Below are 14,554 nucleotides of genomic sequence, written 5' to 3'. Positions count from 1 at the left end.
CGGTGGGATGCGTGTCTGCGTGACGTTTTTTCGCTTCCACCTCGTTCTCAACCGGATGTAGGGTCGCTGCGCCTATCTCTCGGCCTGTCCCTAGAGCGCCTAGGGAATCTCTAGGGCCGGCCGGCCGGCCGCCGGGCGTGCGTGGTCTGCGGGCATTCTCTTCGTGCGCGTAGGCGGCGGCGCGCGCGTTTCGGGAGCTGTCCCAGGTACGGCTTTTTTTGCGTGGTGCGCAGCTGAAATTTCTGTACAGTTCTTGCTTCCACGACATTGCGACGACCCCCAAAAGGCGCTGACCAGAGAGAAATCGCCAGCGACATAAAGGTACGCATTTTATCTCAAATTTCGCTTCAGGAAGTGCTGTACCGCTTACCTACATGCCTTGCGCATTCCAGGACCTCGTTTTCCTGCTGCAGGAGCACGTCGTGCTGGTGTTCAAACTTTTGCAACTCCATTACGAAGACCCACATAAGGTGCGGTTTGAGGACCGCCGGCGTCGCCATCTGAATCGCCGTCTGACAGCCACGATGAAGCGCTTGTCGCGCGTGCACGTTCTCAATCACGAGGTAAGGGTTGAAAAACGTTTTCGCAAGTTTTCTCGTGCAGAACCCGCCAAATTGCGGCGCTTGTAACGTAACTTTTTTTGCAGCATCGTTTCCTGGATGCTTCTGGCGAGCCGATGCTGTCCTTATTTGCCGCGGACCGATACCACGTGGCGAGACGCCGGGGCATCGACCCCAGTGCGCCTTTGTTCCTTTGCAGTGGCAAGTCCAGGGTAAAAGTGGCCACGATAATTCTGCCACTACAATCTGCCCTTTAGGATCGCTATCAGCTGCAACGGTAAGTCCAGAAGTTCCGACTCGCGCATTGTGGAAATCGCGCCTTGCCAAAGTGTCCAGCATTCACCCAGTGCAGTGCAGCTTTGTTTAATTCCTTAGAGACTTCTCGCGCTTTGTCGAAATCGACGGCAGCCGTGAAAATTTACATATTAGACCTCGCTACAACATTAGCCCAGCGCAGCGCGCCTTTGTTTCTTTGCGTTGGCAAGCGTTAGAAGCGCGCGCCGTCTCGCGCTTTGTCCAAGTCGGCTCTAAAACTCGCGCTATGCCTCGTTGCCTGGTTGACAAAGTGCACGGCTTTGTTCCTTTCAATGGCAAGCCTCTGTCACTACAGTCGGCGGCCTTAATTTTTATGATCGCTGTCAGCTTCAACAGCAAGTCCAAGAAAAATTATGACGATCGCGCGGTGTGGAAATCGGCGGTAGAGACAAAAAACTCGTGCTTGTAGCTGCAGACTTACCCAGCTCCAGTGCGCCTTTGTTTATTTCCGTAGCGACTACCCGCGCTTTGTAGAAATCGACGCTAGCCGTGAAAATTTACATATTAGACCTCGCTACAGCATTAGCGCTGAGCGCCTTCGTTTCTTTGCTTTCTAACTTGTTTGCTCGTTACTTTTGTTCTTTTCAGTCGTTTCCTGAATCTGTCCAAAGAGCAGGGCTAGGTGGATGATTGTTCGCTGTCAGTGGAACCACATGGCGATCGCACTGCATACAGCACGGCTTTGGTACATGTGTTTTTTGAATAAAAACATCAGATGTCGAAGGTCGTGCCCGAGGATTGCTTCGACAGCTGGGGCAAAACCATGGGGACCGCACACGCTGTGTCGTCGCGGCCAAGTGAAGAGGCACAAAACGGCTGTCAACCTTAATAAAGGCCATTCTCGGGGCCGCCTCAGTGTTTCCTGGCAGATCACACGCTTTCCACCCTGTGCACGTGTTCTCCTCATTTCCAATTAAAGAGGTCCTTCAAACCCTGCAGAAGGCTTGAATTAGGAACTGCTAATATCAATATGGTACTTGAGAAACAATAGCGGCTACAATAACAAAGATGAAGAGGGGCTGGAGTTACACGCAAATAAAAAAGGTTGGAGGTACCCAGATAAGCTGAAATGGTTTTGGGCGGGAGTCCTAGTTATTCTATATAGGACTCAAATAATGCATATTCAGCGTTTATTAAGGTTTTTGTAGAAATATATAAAGAACATTAAGCAGTCTAAACGAATAAGAGAACCATGGATCACGCCAGAGCTCAGAAGAATAATAAAGAGCAAAAACAAGTACCATGCTTTTTAAATAATCGCTCTCTTGAATCTCTTATTAAAAAAAAACAAGAAATAATCTAAATGCTGAGCTTAAGCGTGCTAAGACTGTGTATCATCAAACACTGTTCTCTGATGTTAGAATGAAAAATTCAGACACTGTGTGTAAAGTTGTAGATAACTTGTTACGTCGCAATTCGAAAAATGCGCCAGCTCAACGAATAATCTATAAGGGCTCGGAATTATCCGGTCAGGCTCTTGCTGGCCATTTAAACAGCAATTTTTTAACCACCCATTTACCTATGATGCATCTACCTGAAGTTCCTTCATCTTGTAGCCCTTTCGAAAGCCTTTTCCTTGAGCCCACCAATAAGACCTTTATGAATTTGAATAATAGCAAAGCCTCAGATGTTGACAATATTCAGATAAAACCAGTCAAATGTGTACTATCATATATTGCACCTGTGCTTGCATACATCTTCAATTTGTTAATTGAAACGGGAGTTTACCCGGAATAAATGAAGAAAGCAAGAGTGACAGTTGTGTTTAAAGGGGGAGATAAAGATGTAGTGTCCAATTATAGACCAATATCAGTGATTCTAGTCTTTTCAAAGGGCTTGGAAAAAGTAATCTTTTCCCGGGTAGTGAACTTTTTTAATGCAAAACAAATCCTGTCTGATGCTCAATTTGGTTTCCGAAGGGGAAAGTCGACGGAAACGGCTTTGTTATCACTTAAGGAATGTATCCTGCAAAACACTGAAGCAGGTATTCTCACTGTCGGACTCTTCATTGATTTTAGTAAGGTTTTCGATTCCCTAAACCATCAAATTTTAACTCATAAACTTTCTCAAAACGGAGTTCGTGGAACACCTTTAGACCTCATGAAATCATACCTGCAAAATCGAAAACAATCTGTCTATATCCACAACCATCAGTCTTCTTTTCTGGCGGTACGAAATGGTGTGCCTCAAGGCAGCATTCTGGGCCCGATGCTTTTTAACATCTATATAAATGACATCATGCATATTTATGACAAAGCGAAATTTATTATATACGCCGATGATAGCAGTTTACTAATCCCTGGTCACGACATAAACAAGTTAATTGAAGAGTGCAACGTAATCCTTACGAAACTAGAGAACTGGTCCTCTTCTAATTGCCTCCAAATAAACCCTACAAAGACTAAGGTAATAATTTTCCGTGCAAGGAACAAGCCAGTCGAACTACAACGCGCTCCTAAATACGCAGGTCAAGAAATTCAAATTGTAGACAGCCACAAAATCCTTGAAGTTACTTTCTCGTCGCACCTCAGGTGGGATCGACATGTGGAAAATATTTGCAAAAAGCTGTCTTCAGTATCAGGTGTTCTAACACGATGTCGATGGCTCCTTCCCACTCACATGAAAATTCAAATTTATCATGCTCTTTTCGGTTCCGTAACTCTGTTTGGGCAACCACCACAAAAACAAATGTGATAAAAATACAAGTTCTGCAGAAGAAAATGATCCGCTACATTGCAAACCTTCCTTATCTGTTTCTCAAACGCAAACTGCTTTTAGAAATTATAACATAATTCGTTTTGAACATATATGTTTTTCGCATTTTGAGGTTCTTTTACCATTCTTCTCCTGCTTATAGAGATTTCTTAATACGTACTACACATTTAAGGACTGCTTCGAATTGACTGTACACCTGAAATACCGATCTCTGGTATATTCCATATTTTCGGATTAATTATAAACTACAAACGCTTGAACAGAATTTACCGACCACTCTTAATAAGTACAAAGTTTTGGATAGTGTTAAACCAAGCGAGTTAAAAATGTATTTTGTTAATATATAGCCAGGTTGCATTTAATGTTCCTTTGTTGTCTGCCGGTGCCACGTATGCCTATTGAGTGTTTCTTTTCTCTTTATTATTCTCGGGTCTTCTCTTTGTTTTCATGCGTCTGTAAACTATTGTTAGTGAACATACATGCTCATTGTTTTCATTGCAGTTCAAAAAATTGAACAAAAAAGTAAAAAAAATAAAGATAGGGGTGTGGGGAGCAGACAGGGACAAGATTGGGGAGGAAGCAAAAAAATAGAAAGAAAAAAAAGGAGTTGAACTATTATAGTAAGGAAGGACGGGGTAAAAAAAGGAGATGGCGAAACGAGAGAAAGGGAGAGGAAGACGGTGCGGGGGACATGGGCAGCGCGGCAACCACAGGCGTACGAAAGCAAAACGTGCAAACAAGACACAAACAAAATGCACAAACACAAAGATGGGCGCCGCTGCAGATGCGTGGCCAAAGAGGCGCCGCTGCGCAAATGACACTGGCAGCGACGAACAGGCCAAACCAGGCGCCTTTTGGGGGGTCTCACTAATTTCCGGTGAGCCGAGGGCTAGAACGTTAAGGAAGGAGTGGGCTACGTTAACGAGCACATGTGTAAGAACTTACTCAGGGGGTCTGGGTTTCAATGAACGGTGCACCCCCCTCGCTGGGCGGCTCGTTGAACCTACTTCGTCTTCGTCGGGAATACTTGGTTGTAGTGGAGGAGGGCTGGGCTAGCTGTGTACAAAGATTTCAAATTGTCGGAAAGAAGTAAGGAAAGAACGTCAAAGCTTATCAATACTGCACGAGGCAGGATAGTGTAAGTAAGGAGGGGTATGATTGCCTGGGATATACACTAGGAGTTATAAAGGGTATATCTGAGTTAGCCAATTAACGAGAGGTGCAGTATTATTTTGTTTGGAGGTCGTGAATAAAAGAAAGGGTACCAGGCTTTTCGTTAAGACATTCTGAATAGTATTAAACTTTCGGATAAAATAGAATTCACGTTGTTCACGTTCTCGCCTGTTTTTGAAGCCCCCTTGAATAATTGTTACTTTTAGTTGGTCAAATGGGTGTCCTGAGTTTACGTGCTTGGATAGGGGAAGATTGGGGAGAGCCTTGGTGTGTGCTCGGTGGTTGTTAAATCGAATGCGGAATGCAGTGTTTGTCTCTCCTATGTATTTCTGGTTACACACAGTGCATTCAAGAAGGTAAATAATGTTTGATGAGTCGCAGTCAAACTTGCCGTTGATTGAATGCTGGAAAACTGACCTCGTACTAGTTGCGGAACACGTAGTCTTCATGTGCTTGCAAACTTTGCAGCGACCTTTACCACAGGGCTGGCATCCATATTTTGGGGTTTTGTGTTCCTTGGAGTGGACTAGATGGTTCTGAACGTTTTTGGCACGCCTGTAAATCACGCGGGGTGCGCATGTAAATATTTTCGATAGTCGTTGACTTTGCTGGGGAATATTAAAGTGCTTATTAAGAATTCTGTTTATGTTCGGTGCGTTACTGTTAAATGTGAGAATAAGGTTTGTAGTGTAATCATTTCGGTTATCTCTTCGGTTCCCCTTAAGCTAACTGCGCCGCTGATTCCACATTGACTATTCCTGCCGAAGAGGCTCCAGGGAAGTGTCCTGCCATGTCTGCGCTTTATTCTGTTTTTTTTTTACTCGTTTTGGCCAGGGGCACGCGAGTAGACGCATCTCCGCGAATCCGCCACCGTCTGTTTCTGTACTCGGGGCGACCATTCTCTCCTCCCGCTCCTCGTTTTCCTGTTCTTCTTTCTCTTTTTTTTCTGCACGCTCCCAGCGGCTTTTCGGTGGACAGGGTGCGACAGCGCGTTTTCTTTTTCTATTTATTACTCTTTCTCCCTTTTCTAGTATTTTTCTTTTCTGTCCATCTTCTTTCCAGCACCCGATTGCTTGTTGCTATTTTCATGTGGCGGACATGTGTGCCAATTACAACTCCTCAAGAACGGGAGGAAGATCGCTGTAACTTCAGTCTTAAGAAAGGACAGGCTCTGTCCGAAATGTCGACTCCAAATAAATCTGTCTAAATGAAGCGTCTCTCAACTTTGCATATATATATTTAGTTACCCTTGATGTAGTGTCTCTGTACACAAACATACCGCATGATGATGGCATCCGATTCTGGTCGCATCCTATAGAAAACACAAAAACGATGATGCTCCTAGCCAAAGTACCATCGCTGCACTTACTGATCTGGTCCTCAAGCTCCACTTTTTTGAATTCAACAACTCCTTTTACCTACAAACGAGTGGTACCGCTATGGGAACGAAAATGGCCCCAAACTATGCCAACATATATATGCATAGCATTGAATCGGAGTTTATCCGCTCATACCCAACAAAAACGGCTTTTTACAAACGCTTCCTTGACAACATATTCACGGTATGGACGAAAACAGAGGACCAATTCATCCAGTTTATTTCAGCATTTAACAACGTACATCCAAACATCTGTTTCACACACCCTTACTCCACCAGTCAAATTAATTTCTTGGACGTCTCAATTCGAATGGAGAAGGGTACCTTAATCACCAGTGTCTATAGAAAGCCCACGGATAGGCAACAGTACCTTCATTAGAAGAGCTGCCACCCACGCCACTGCAAAACTTCAATTCCATATTCCCAAGCCACCAGATTCAAACGGATCTGCTCACGACCAGAAGACTTCGAAGAAAATTCTAGCCGTATGCGGGAGGTTCTGAGGAACCAATGCTATCCGGCCTCCATTATTGATGATGCCGTTACGAAAGCGGAAGCAACAGATCGTAATAAAATGTTTGGGGATCCCTCATCAGCAACCGCAAATGAACACCGCTCTAATCTCGTCTTAACCTTCGCAAACAACCTTCCTAATGTCAACAAAACTCTAAAAAAAACATTTCAACATAATAATAATAATAATTGGTTTTTTGGGGGGAAAGGAAATGGCGCAGTATCTGTCTCATTTATCGTTGGACACCTGAACCGCGCCGTAAGGGAAGGGATAAAGGAGGGAGTGAAAGAAGAAAGGAAGAGAGAGGTGCCGTAGTGGAGGGCTCTGGAATAATTTCGACCACCTGGGGATCTTTAACGTGCACTGACATCGCACAGCACACGGGCGCCTTACCGTTTTTCCTCCATAAAAACGCAGCCGCCGCGGTCGGGTTCGAACCCGGGAACTCCTGATCAGTAGTCGAGCGCCCTAACCACTGAGCCACCGCGGCGGGTACATTTCAACATAATCGAACAAAACGATCGACTGTCAAAAAATTTTTCCAACAGTTCTACAGGTTACCTACAGACTACCAAAAAACATGCAGAATTATGTAGTTCACTCTACTGTCAATAAGTAAAAGCCCGTGGTTTTCCTACCTTGCAGGAAGAATCGCTGTCAAGTTTGCCAGCCCATGCGGACAACAACACTAGCTCAAAGCACACACTCTAGCTTCAAACACTCCATCCGTGAAAACTTGAACTGTGACAGTAGTAACGTAGTATGCATGCTCGAGTGTGGCGATTGTCAGATGCAATACATTGGCCAAACAGAGAATTCCTTCCGAATTAGATTGAACAACCACAGCGCGCACACCAGCTCTCTTTCTCTCCTCCCCCTGTCGAAACATCTTTCCCAGGAAGGTCACGAGTTTCACAAACTAAAAGTTACGCTGCTACAGAGCGGCTTCCAAAATACCCGTGAGCGTGAGCAACGAGAGTCATACTTTATATATCAGTTTAATACTGTGCAGGCTGGTATAAATGAAAACCCTGGTACTCTCTCCACACTTCAGAGATCATAGTCCTAGCCCTACTGAAATTCACAGCACCCCGACTGCATCGCCTGAGGTCATGCCAATTTGCGTGCTTGCTTCCACATGCCGCCCTTCTCCTCCCCCTGCCATTCTTTCTTGCTCGTGACCAGAGAAAACAGTTCTGAGAGCAAAGCATATTTCCCATACCCCCCTCAACTTTTTATATTTTTATATATTTTATTTATTTCTTTTTTCCTGCTTTGCAGATAATAGAGCGTGATGCTCCATATAGGGCAGTAGCCCATTGCAATAACGCACACTTGGGCGATCTCGCGCCTTCGTTCCCCATTTTCTTTCTGTTACTCTCCCCTCTCTCTCAGTTTTTAGGAAGGAGCCCTCTTTTTGTCTCCGCGACGGAAGGCGGGCGGAGGCACCTTCGACGCATCCTCGCGTTTCGTAACTTCACTTAATTGAGGTCTCCTTCGTTTTAAAATTGCGCTCGTGGCGGGAGGCGTTCCGGAACGACGCTGACCTCCGACGCCGCGCGAATGCAGAAGCATCTATAGCTTTGCGCCGGGATGCAGGCAACTCAGGCGCCAGACGCCTCTAAGTAGGTAGAAAACAGTGCCTTCCGCTGGTTCCATGGTATTGGTGGCTGATCCGGGGTTTTCAGGAATGTACGAGGGGGCGTAAGATCCCGTGAAACTCATAGTAAAGATTTACCTCGTCGGCACGTTGTTGTATTGTAGATGCAAGATCGAACGACACACCGGAGCGAGCGATGTCATGCTGACGCCAAGTTTCCTCCGACCCCCCTCTACTTTTCCTGCGTCACGTATACGCGGTGTCAAGCAACATGCATGTGACTGAAACTGAAACTCTGAAGAAGAGAAACGGAAAGTAAGAGAATTGAATTTGAAAATAAGAGAAGAGAAACTGAAACTGCCGCACAGTTCATTACCTGATGAACACAACAGTATCACGTATTGCTTAACGTCTTCATAAAACCACTGTTTGTTCGTCTATAACATTAGCATATGTTTGCTATTAATGACACCCAGGTAATGAACATGATTTACCAACTTAAGTAGTGTTGGTTCTGGTGTAACGCACGAATAATTTATAGACATGCCTTTGTGTATACGCCAGAAATTAAATTGTGAAGCAAGCCTTGAAACTGCTTACCTGATGGACACAACAGTATCACGTATTACTTAACGTCTTCATAAAACCGCTGTTTGTTCGTCTATAACATTAGCAGCATTATCATATGTTTGCTATTAATGACACCCAGGTAATGAACGTGATTTACCAACTTAAGTAGTGTTGGTTCTGGTGTAACGCACGAATAATTTATAGACATGCCTTTGTGTATACGCCAGAAATTAAATTGTGAAGCAAGCCTTGAAACTGCCTGTGCATTTCTCATAAAAAAAAGGAAAAAAAATTATCTTGCTTTCATAGCATGCGTGTCATCTATATCAGATGTGATTGTTATCTTGAGCTATAACTTGAAATGACCCATGCTGGCTGCCATGAAAAATCACTTTTTTAATTGTTCAACAAACCTCATAACTCATTTATGTCACGAAAGGAATGAAATGCTTCACTTATGTCTCATTGCTTTGGTACAGTCATGGTTCATTATGCAATGTACAATCTGATTTAGGAATATTTTGTTACTTGTTGCATGGTTTGTTCCTGAAATTCAGCACATCCGCCAGTGTTGCGTTCCCGCGTGGTTTTCTTTTTTGTTAATTGAGTACAGATGAATAGCCACCGGATTCTTCGCCGATCGCCCAGTGTGGGTATGTGCGATGTTTTGATAGGCTAACAACAACAGCAACATTGGCCAGGCTATCAGCTTCCGCAAGTTAGGTTCACGCAAGCTCCGCTTCAGGTTGATCTGATCTCCTTGCAACGAGTTGCTGATACGCAGGCTGACCTCGTCTTCTATTACGACCATATTTACCTGTTCCATGCGAAACATATGCCCGCAAATATCCTAAATGGTCTTCTTTCTGAACACCTACACAATTTTCCTCATCATACTGTTCTCTCCACTGATGCCTCCGGCAGCTGTGAGAAGGCGGCGATTGGGATATATTCACAAGATCTGGCTTGGAGCTATTCCGTTCGTATCCCTGATTATACTTCTAAATTCTTCGTAGAGTTTTTGGCTATTGGTTTGGTTCTTCTCAAAATTCCCAGACATGTAGCACGGGTTCTTATTCTTGCAGACTGCCTTTCAGTTTTAGGCTCTCTCCAAAACTCCGGAAAATCTTTATTGAATCGGCCGCTTAGGTTTTTTGTTCCGTGCACAGTGCGTGAGATCCGCTTTGTCCGGGTACCTGCAGGCATTCGGGTGTCTATTTTAACGAGGTGGCTGATTTATTGGCAAGGTCAGCTCTCAGCGCTTCTGTAATCTTAATCTATCCCGTCCCTCACCTCATTCTGTTGGAAACTTCACGTTTCCAGTGGTTCCAACATATTTCAGCCAGCTTGAGTGATCCGTTGCTCAATACCGTGGATTTTCACCACTTAAGGTACCCATGGGATGTCCGGTGGTGTAAATCAAGGCGTTTTGAGGTGTCAATGACGCTTCTGCGATGCAGAATCCCTCACTTAAATTTGTACTTACGCAGATACGGGTTCCCTGCGACAAACCTTTGTGTCTCATGTGGGCAAGTTGAAACATTAGACCATTTTCTCCTCTCTTGCCGGCGGTTGTTCAAGGAAATCAGTATTTGGAGGTCCCTCTTCCAGTCTCTTCCAGTTCTCTCGTTCGGTGCGAGCGCCAAGGAATTCCCGTTAAGCAGTGTTTGTGGCTACCTTCATGATTACGTAAGTGCAACTGATCGGTTACCTTGTTAGCTGTATACAAAATTCTGTCTCATGTCCGAAATGCTTGGTTCTATTCCTGGTAATTCATATTTCTTAAATTTATTTGAATTTTCCTATCTTTATCTTGATTCAGTCTTCTACGCCGCCACCTCACGTCTTTTTTCCCGTGCAAATACTTCATTGGCAAATCTCCACTGTACCTTGGCCAATCCCCCCGCGTGGGTATGTGCCATATTTACTGAGGTGAAGAAGAAGAGTGTGGACTACAAACACTATCTGTACTTGTGATCTGTGTTTTTTTTTGTCTGTTTGCAATGTAAGCCATTACTAGGTGGAAAGGCATGCACGTAATGGACATACCCTGTGCACATGAATGCGGAAAGCTGGCCATGGTTGTCCAAGCATTGCCAACAAAGCAACGGGACCTTCAAGAAACAGGATAGGGATGTGACCACTCACATGCAATGATTTTCATACAATTTGAAAATGTGGCAATTTACAGCAGTCCCGTGGTTATATTGTTGCAAAACAAGCCAGCTCATTTAGGCGGAAACATTTTTAGAGGCTGCCAAAAAGGAACATGTCAAAAAGTTACACATAGCATCCTGTTTCATTGATGATGTTTATATGTGTGGTAAACGATATGAACAAGCATCTCTTTGTTGGTTAACTGCTTTGCTATCCACGCACTGTCATGCAGTACATACACAATCACAGTCCAGTGACTGCAGTGCGGTCTGCAACCAGTAACTTGCAACTATACTATGCAGCAAGCTTCTTTGCACGGTATTTGTTACATTTATCGAACGATGCCATGGAATTGGTATGGCTATTTCTACACAGTGCATTTCCTAAGGACTCCTTTCTGCCATACTGTACTTTTTACCCAAAAAGCTTCCTACAGAGTGATTTAAATTGCTACGTACAAAGATGTTTGTAGCAGGTGTGTGAGCCCGAACAAAAAAAAATTTTTTAATTTTCCTTAATTCTTCAGTATTCCTGATTATCACGACATGGGCATCTATATGTTGGTACAACTTTTTTCAGGCATCACAACTGATGCACCGATGTGTTTGGTACTAATTCATCTTCAGACCTTTCATGTCTGTTGGGTAAAAAAAAATACGAAATAATAGTTGGCTGCATTAGTTTTCACTGAGATAACTAGCATCACACAGCATGCTCTTGAAATTCCTCTAGCTGTCTGTAATTGGCTTCAGTGTATAGCTTCATACTTGTTTAATTTAAACTCTGCACACTGCTCTTTTCACCGCACATGGCGACATGGCACGCGGAGCCCCGTGGGAATGGGCGAGGAGGATTCAGAGGTCGGCTGCTACTTCCCTGGAATCCAAACACAGCTATAGGCACCTGCAAGTCACGGTTAATTTCGGAAAGGCAGCTTTGCCCGCTTCCTTTCGTCTCTTGTCCGTCGTGCGTCGCGTGTCGCGGCGAACCCGACAAAGGGGAGGCCATCAACCCCCTTTCCCCTCCCCTCCTGAAGCAGAGGAAAGATCCCGCAAATAGTTTCCTAGAGAGGTCCTTTTTTTTTTTAGTGCGGTCAACGAGGGCTCAAACGACAGGCCCAAGCAGTGTGAGGCAACGTTCTCTGTTCATTCTAGAGACGCAAGCTTACACTGCAAAATGAAACCTTGTCTTTCTCTTCCAAATGCAATTTCATTTATTTCATTTTTACAAAATGCAAGTTACATACTACAGAGATGCAAGGGCTAAAAGCTGCTAAAAAGCAGCTTGACTGGGCCCAAGCGCCTCTGAAATGGCAGTACACGACAAACGCACTTCAAGCAAAAAAAAAATGTTTACATATACGTATAAAAAAGCATTAAAAAAGGTTTACGTGCTCTTAACGCAGCGCTATCCACGTTCTTTTATTGATGACGCCATAAGCAGAGCTTCAAATCTGAACCGTAGTCAAATACTCCAGGGGCACCGAAGAGATAACCGAAATGATTACACTACAAACCTTATTCTCACATTTAACAGTAACGCACCGAACATAAACAGAATTCTTAATAAGCACTTTAACATTCTCCAGCAAAGTCAACGACTATCGAAAATATTTACATGCGCACCCCGCGTGATTTACAGGCGTGCCAAAAACATTCAGAACCATCTAGTCCACCCCAAGGAACACAAAACCCCAAAATATGGATGCCAGCCCTGTGGTAAAGGTCGCTGCAAAGTTTGCAAGCACATGAAGACTACGTGTTCCGCAACTAGAACGAGGTCAGTTTTCCAGCATTCAATCAACGGCAAGTTTGACTGCGACTCATCAAACATTATTTACCTTCTTGAATGCACTGTGTGTAACAAGCAATACATAGGAGAGACAAACACTGCATTCCGCATTCGATTTAACAGCCACCGAGGAAACACACCAAGTCTTTCCCCAATCTTCCCCTATCCAAGCATGTAAACTCAGAAGGACACCCATTTGGCCAACTAAAAGTAACAATTATTCAAGGGGGCTTCAAAAACAGGCGAGAACGTGAACAACGTGAATTCTATTTTATCCACAAGTTTAATACTATTCAAGAATGTCTTAACGAAAAGCCTGGTATCCTTTCTTTTATTCACGACCTCCAAACAAAATAATACTGCACCTCTCGTTAATTGGCTAACTCAGATATACCCTTTATAACTCCTAGTGTATATCCCAGGCAATCATACCCCTCCTTACTTACACTATCCTGCCTCGTGCAGTATTGATAAGCTTTCACGTTCTTTCCTTACTTTTTCCCGACAATTTGAAATCTTTGTACACAGCTAGCCCAGCCCTCCTCCACTACAACCAAGTATTCCCGACGAAGTCGGTTCAACGACCCGCCCACGGAGAGGGGTGCACCGTTCTTACACATGTGCTCGTTAACGTAGCCCACTCCTTCCTTAACGTTCTAGCCCTCGGCTCACCGGAAATTAGTGAGACCCCCCAAAAGGCGCCTGGTTTGGCCTGTTCGTCGCTGCCAGTGTCATTTGCGCAGCGGCGCCTCTTTGGCCACGCATCTGCAGCGGCGCCCATCTTTGTGTTTGTGCATTTTGTTTGTGTCTTGTTTGCACGTTTTGCTTTCGTACGCCTGTGGTTGCCGCGCTGCCCATGTCCCCCGCACCGTCTTCCTCTCCCTTTCTCTCGTTTCGCCATCTCCTTTTTTTACCCCGTCCTTCCTTACTATAATAGTTCAACTCCTTTTTTTTCTTTCTATTTTTTGCTTCCTCCCCAATCTTGTCCCTGTCTGCTCCCCACACCCCTATCTTTATCTTTTTTTACTTTCTTGTTCAATTTTTTTAACTGTTGTTGCTATTTGCTTGTTACACTCCTTTTGCCCTCCTCTGCAGCTCACAAACTTAAAACGCTCATTTGACGCGAGACCACTACAGTCCTGAAGAAGACCGCACCGCGGTCGAAACGTTGATAAATAAAAGTGTCTTTGTAGAAGTGCCCACTTCTCTTAAATATCTCTCTCTCTCTCTCTCTCTCTCTCTATATATATATATATATATATAAATATATATATATATATATATATATATATATATATATATATATATATATATATATATATATATATATATATATATATAATTAGAACAAACACAAAAACAACGAAGCAAGTGACATATAGATTAAATGCAATGAAAACAATGAGCATGTATGTTCACTAACAATAGTTTACAGACGCATGAAAAGAAAGAGAAGACCCGAGAAAAATAAAGAGAAAAGAAACACTCAATAGGCATACATGTCACCGGCAGACAACAGAGGAACATAAAATGCAACCTGGCTATATATTAACAAAATACATTTTTAACTCGCTTGGTTTAACACTATCCAAAACTTTGTACTTATTAAGAGTGGTCGGTAAATTCTGTTCAAGCGTTTGTAGTTTATAATTAATTCGAAAATATGGAATATACCAGAGATCGGTATTTCAGGTGTAGAGTCAATTCGAAGCGGTCCTTAAATGTGTAGTACGTATTAAGAAATCTCTATAAGCAGGAGAAGAATGGTAAAAGAACCTCAA

The 14,554-nt window shown here is 43.8% G+C and overlaps 1 long non-coding RNA gene across 1 annotated transcript; it reads left to right on the top strand.

The window, feature by feature from the left end:
* Positions 1-178: 178 nt before the first annotated feature.
* LOC144103572 (uncharacterized) lies at positions 179-1,686 on the top strand. Its single transcript, XR_013308306.1, has 4 exons — positions 179-321; positions 393-563; positions 647-837; positions 1,464-1,686. It is a non-coding gene; the product is annotated as an uncharacterized LOC144103572 (long non-coding RNA).
* Positions 1,687-14,554: the final 12,868 nt, after the last annotated feature.

The sequence above is a fragment of the Amblyomma americanum genome, chromosome 1 (genome assembly GCF_052857255.1).
Source record: "Amblyomma americanum isolate KBUSLIRL-KWMA chromosome 1, ASM5285725v1, whole genome shotgun sequence".
NCBI classification, from domain to species: domain Eukaryota; kingdom Metazoa; phylum Arthropoda; class Arachnida; order Ixodida; family Ixodidae; genus Amblyomma; species Amblyomma americanum.
Note: the sequence above shows the minus strand (reverse complement) of the source record. Positions and strands in the feature narration are given on the sequence as shown.